Genomic DNA, 6,811 nt, shown 5'->3' with positions numbered 1-6,811 from the left:
ATTTCTTAACCCCTGTGCAATGCATACTTCGGGTTTGGGATGGGCGTTTATTCCTTCAACTCCGAGCAGAAGGATGCCTAAGGGTCGGTGCCTCCGTTCAGGATCCTTTTGGAGAGTGATGCCCCTTACTTTCTCCCGCCAAATGCACGACATGGCCATCCTCATTACCTGTATGAGGTGGCAAAGGCGGTTGGAACATTGAGGGCAACCGCTCCAAGGAAGATTCTACCACCTCAATGGTAGCCGTCTGTACGGAGTTAACCCGTAGGTTAGCAACTCACGTGTAAATAGTGACATCAGGGCCCGTTGGCCAGTTATAAATGATTTTATCTTCCAAATTAATTTTAGTTATAGCCCGTTGGTTTCCGAATTAATTTTAGTTATAGCCAGTTGGCTCTTAGTTAATGAATTTGACGGCCCGTTAGCCAAGATGGAATAATGTACATATGTATCATTCTGGAATGCGTGTCTTAGGGATCCCAGGGGTGTTTAAAATAGGTGGCCACCTGTTGTTCAATGTCCATAGGGCAGGGGTACAAAAAAGACTTTTTGTCTCATTGTTAGTGTAATGTGTTATATTTTTTAGTTTTGCTAGTATGTTGACAATATAAATTTTCATTTTCAAAAATAACATTATCAAATTATCACGTGGTTATCACGTGACACTCAAAATCTATTTATATACATGAACACAGTAAACTCAAAAGTGCTAGCGTGTAGACACTCTTGTTTTTCTAGGTATTGTTATCTGTGGATAGCTTATATACCAAAGTATTAGAAAAGTGCTACTCGCCTCCTTTGAATGAAAAGATTAATTAAATAAACGGAGATTTTCGACTAAATTGCGCCAAAAATACTACGACCTTCAGATATTACATCGTCTAACACTTAAACGGAATAAACAACATGGACCGAGTAGCAGTTTTCGTAAAATATTAATATTCAGCTTTCTGTACGTGTATTTGAATCGAAATTTCAATATTTCTACACGCTAGCACTTTTGAGTCAAAGTTAACTTGTTTCATAAGTTTTCGGGTCCGTCATTGTTTACAAACGCACAAGTGACTTTCAAAGGGAAGTAATTCTGTCAAAAGAACTAAAATTTTCAGTCATCGGGTAATTGTTGCTGATCTTTATTTAAATGTACTTTTTGTTGCATCTTCTCCATAAACAATTTATTTAATAAAAGAAATATATATTTTACTCGGAGAATAGATTAGAATAATTATAACTACACATCGGCTTGGTATGAAGCCCCTTTTCTTTCTGTTTGGTATATTTTGGCCAAAAAATTATGTACGGAATTTTTCGACGGACACTAGCTTTATCTACCAATAAAACATGACCTCAGTGTATTCGCACAACAGTGTGGGAAGTGTTATTAAACACCATTCAATCAATCAGATAGTTCTTTGAATTGTGTTTTCTATTTTGTCAGATGAGGTGCCTCTCATGTTTGGGTTTTGCCTCTTGTAACAGTGTAAACTGTCAGAGTGTACAATAAAATCTTGAATCTTGCTCATTCTTCATAAATCATACAGACCCATACTCTGTTCATCATTCAGTAGTTGGTCACAGTGGCAATCACACCATATATAATGACAGCTTGGAATATATATTCAATGTCCTGCTTATTTTTTCTCTCAATAAATTTAATTACCACATACTGATAGAAAACATAGTTAAAGAAAAATAGATGTTGATTTCATAAAGAAAAACGTATGATGGTCAGTATTAAAGTATGGGACTATTAAATAAATTTATACCAAATATGAAAGTCCAAGAGCTAATGGAAATTTAATTATATTTCAAATCCTGCAACATTTTCATCACACATGTTCCCTTTACACCATGTACACATTCAATGAACATTCTGTGTCTCATCAAGCATACTTAAAACTCTAGAATATGTATTTATTCTATGTATGTATATATGTACCATTATCTCTGTAACTTAAATTTGTATTTAGTTTATGAGAATAAAAGATTCTAAAACTGCAGAATATTTTCTTTTACAGCTAATTTCCTAAAGCTTGTAGAGTAAAAGTTTGGTTGGCCTGTTTTTTTTGTTTGTATAAACATTTACCCAAGCTTAAAGCACTTAAGATTGTCATCTTCAAACAATAAATATAGACAAACTTAAACCTGTAAATATTAAAGTTAAATGCAATTGGGTGTTATTTAAATTATCATTGTACAATATACAAAAAAGCAAACAAGGTAACCAAAGTCTTGCTCTACATACCAATAGGAAATCAGCTGTAATATGTGCCTTCTTTTTAAGGTTTACGACACAGAAATACAGGTATATATAGGGTGTAAAGTTTTTTTTAAAGAAAATATAATAATAATTTTGCAGGGTAAAGAAAAGATGCTACTTGAATAAAAATTAATAAATAAAAATTATCTTATCAACTAATTGAATCCCCCTCACCCCCCCCCCCCCCCCCCAGTTCAGACCCCAATTTGTGTATCTGTGGCCCAAGTCTGTATAAATTAGAAAAAATCATGAACTTGGACAACTGTTTTAACTATCTATATTTTATTTATATCAATATAGAAATATCTTTATAATTGCAATGCTAACCATCAATGAGGTGTTTATTTTTAAGGATAAACAGCATAAAACTAGCAGACATCAGTTTAAACCATGTTGAAAAGTTAAAGTTATAATATTGATCATCTTTTTTAGCTTCATGTAATTAGATAATTGAATTATTGATAATTGCTCTTCAATAAGCACTATTTGGTACTTTCTTAAAAAGGTGGAGTGAATGTTTTTATAAGGGAATAATATGGTCAGTGTCTGACAGAAAACACTACAGGGCAATCTCATAGTAGTTTCACTTAACCCAAGTAATTTAAAATATATACATTCACTGATAAATTGATTTGAAATTGTGTATTAAATGCAGCCAACATGACTTATTTTACTTCATGTGCTAGTTTTAGTTATAAAACATGTTTCACAATCATAAAAATTAGGGACTGGGTGATCCTATTGATGAATCTATTTGCTAATTTGTATGTGAAAACATTTCATCATTCATAATACTTTTGCTTTTGTTTCACATTATTATTAATAAACAATATTAATTGATTGATTGTTGGTTGCTTAACGTCCAGTGGCAAATATTTCATGCATGTTCAGGACGAGAACAAGTTCACAATAAATACAATAGGTAGGTTGATACACAAGAGGCCATCTGGGATGATGATCAAGGAAATTTGGACTGCCACTAGAAAATGAGGGTATGTGGATAGGGACAGAAATTTTGCCTTGCAACAGGCCACCTACGGACCCCTCAAAGAGTTGTTGCAAGGGTTCATAACGTGCAAAGAGCGTGGCACTCTCTTTACACGAGGCATCGGATTTAACGTCCCCCTTCTGACCGGACGTGACTGCGAACTTGATACATCCCGCACAGCCAAACGGACGCCCCACTTCGGCAAGCGTTTTACTGCCGGTCGGGAGAAGACCAAATGACCATATTTCTATACCCCAGTCACCCTTGGGGGTAACAATATTAATAATTTTGATTTTAATATTCCATGAAGCACAGCTAAATATACTTTATCCGCCGAATGAAATCACAATTTGTCCACAGTGACACATTTATGAAGTAAAAGTTCTGTGAAACATCCTCTCCACAGTGATCAAAATTATGACACAATATCACATACTATATGTATTCCACTTTCTTATAAATTTTTCCTTTAATGACAATGAATTAATCACATGTTCCAGAATCATTGCAGTTAGTTATTCATTCATTTCAACTTATTTCCTTTTGTTGAACCTGCTTTTTCATACAGCAATTTTTTTTCTCTCACTTATTTTTAATACAGTCTATTAACTTCTAATTTGTATTCCTTTTAGCACAGTTAAAACAGTCTTGATTCCATTCATTTTGTTACACATATGTATAAGTAATGAGTCTTTTCAGGAAAATTCATTTTCTATTTATATCTCATGTACAGGAATCTAATATGAAAATAATATCCTTGTTTGTGTTTCATTTGTTGATATTCCTTAGAATGTCAAGTGCAGTCCTTGTGTCTTATTCATTTTATCAAATGTGCTATTGTATTGGAAGTAGCCATTGTTTCTCATTCATCTTAAAATCCTGCAAAAAAAAATGATATTATTATACAAAATATATTTAATTTATAAGCCCCATTGCTATACATACTAGTATATGCATAATATCTATTACTATAATCATTGTGCTTGATGTATTGCTCTAAAAGTGCCCTGTTATTAATATTTGAACATAAAAATCATCTTGTTCTTATTCTGTTACAAAAAGAGAACTTCAATATAATCAAATTTTAGTAAGCTTAAAAGCCTAAGCCCTTAGTATCAGCAGTGATTGGTAAAACCAATAGTAAACTCTTACATGTTTGTAATAAAATAATTGCCATGTTTGTTTACTTTCTTCACACATAAATATAGATATAGACAGATTAATCTAAACTCATAAGCAATTAATCTTTAAATAGCTTTCATATCACTTCATGTGACTATAAAATTAGTGCCAGTAACAATAATATAATATTTGAATGCTTACATGATAATGCAGACTTCCTACATGTCAAGTCACTTGGAAGCAGTAAAAAAAACCAGTGAATACAAATTCTGCAAAAGACAAATATAAAATTGCATAACCAAAACTTTAAAAGCAATAAACACACCAACAGATTTTTTTAAAACATGTAGGAAATAGGCAATAAAGGAGATATTTAAAAAAAAAAAAAGATTGATTGTTGGTTGCTTAACGTCCAGTGGCAAATATTTAAAAAAAAAACTATGTAAGGTATTTAATCTGAATGATATTGAAATATTTACATCAATGTAGATTGACAACTTTTAAAGTCACTTATTTGGATTATAACATTTTAATAGTTATCAAGCAAATCCTACAAGTAATAAATAATTTTTAAAATGTCAATTGAATGAAAGTGGTGATCAATTTAAAATGTTCATATCTTTAACTAAAAATTAAATTAGATAATATCTATTAACTGAGATGAGCCAATTCTCTCATTTTGTAAAATCTCAGTAGCCTGTTAACTGAAATATGACCTAATAGTACCTTTTATTTGTTTGTACATGCATTTATAAATTATTTTGTCTTTGTGTGACTGGTATTTTCTCATAAACTTAGAAATGACAATGAATATATAATACTATTTGTGAAACAAATCCAAGTTTTATATTTAAATACATTCATGCTTGAGTTAAATCACAATTAAAAACAAATAATTCTGAATTGAAACATGCAATGTCATTTTCTGTTTAACATGTAAAAACACCAACACTACTCATTTGTGGACTTTGTGTGGGTGGTGTATAAAAGTATAAAAAAAAAGGACTTAGCCTATTAAGGAGAGGTAGACTGGGTATATATGATAAAAAAAAAAAGGGGTGCACCCCTTACTACCAAAGTTAAGGAGCTATGTATACATAAATGAATAGTTTTAATTTATTGCATACACTGAACCAAGGGGGAATTAAAGGGGGCCCGGGGAGGTAATTATTATGTAACCGTTGGCATGGGAAAAATCGGAAAAAATCAAGTCTACTATAACTAATATTAAAACAACCTTTCTCCGAGCATTTTTTCCATTTACTATGATTTAGCTAACTTTATTGCTTCATTGATTGATTCATAGGTCAACGGTTTTCGTCGTCGGGTATCGAAATAAATATCGAATTATGAATGTTTTGATTCACTTCAACAAATTCAATGAGAAGAAATGGGTACCGATGATAAAGAGTTACAATTTACAACGTATTTACCTCAAAATGTATGCAAAATCCTCCTTTCCATTGTGATTTCCATGTGCCGACTTCTTTGACAAGGTGCTCAACAGCTGATGATAATGAGTGTGACGTGACAAGCTAAACATGGACGTTGACGAATCTTAGTTGTTGGCGATTTTCTTACTCAAAACTGTAAGTGTTCAAGGGAACAACGGTCACGTTTGAAGATATTGTTAATGTCGCAATGATGTTGTCGAAAAACAACAAGTTGATAAATCTTTGATCTCGGTGTAGCCACAAAATCACCACTCCATAGCAAATTCTCCCAACGTCCGATTTAGCCAATCAAAATTCGTATAGTTTCGAAAATGACGTAAGAGATGAGATTTCACTGCAATCAACAAAAATCGTCAAAAATGATTTGAAACCGCATTAACCTACCCGCGTACGCCTCAAGATCCTGTAAGTTTACCGAAGGCTACCTCACCTCAACTTACATTGAACGTAAGTCTTTGTAAAGAAATTAGAAGTAGAACATGTTAAACAAGAAACAAAACATGAAGACGCGAGAACACACAAAGCAAGTACTGAACTATCACAATTCCTGCTTAAAAAGAATCTATCATTTGCGAGTCTCACTAACTTCAACGACAAACCGGAAATGTAGGCAGTTTGGAAGTCAAGCTTCACAAGTGTAATGAACGAGCTTGTAGTTACCGATTACGAACAATAAGATCTATTGGTGAAATGGCTTGGTCACGAATCCAGCAACTACGCAATTAGTATAAGAGCATCTAACATCATAAATCCTTCGAAAGGTTTAACGAAATTATGGTCACGACTAGACGGGAGATGCGGTTCACTAGAGAAAACTTAAAGCTCTCTCAAGACACGAGTTTCATCATTTCCGAAACGTTCTAACAAAGACAATGTAAAACTGTACGAGCTGGCAGATCAATTATCCGAAATTCTTTACGTGTAATCACAACCTGCATACAGTACGCTGTAAATAGATATAGGAAGCTAAAAAGGGCCCCAAAATTA

At 32.9% G+C, this 6,811-nt stretch overlaps 1 long non-coding RNA gene across 1 annotated transcript; it reads right to left on the bottom strand.

The window, feature by feature from the left end:
* Positions 1-4,017: 4,017 nt before the first annotated feature.
* LOC134717518 (uncharacterized) lies at positions 4,018-6,116 on the bottom strand. The gene is made up of 3 exons (XR_010107362.1): positions 5,804-6,116; positions 4,572-4,639; positions 4,018-4,127 (listed from the first exon to the last, which is right to left on the bottom strand). It is a non-coding gene; the product is annotated as an uncharacterized LOC134717518 (long non-coding RNA).
* Positions 6,117-6,811: the final 695 nt, after the last annotated feature.

Source organism: Mytilus trossulus, chromosome 5 (genome assembly GCF_036588685.1).
Source record: "Mytilus trossulus isolate FHL-02 chromosome 5, PNRI_Mtr1.1.1.hap1, whole genome shotgun sequence".
Lineage (NCBI taxonomy): Eukaryota > Metazoa > Mollusca > Bivalvia > Mytilida > Mytilidae > Mytilus > Mytilus trossulus.
The sequence above is the reverse complement of the archived record's forward strand: the minus strand, read 5'-3'. Positions and strand labels throughout refer to the sequence as shown.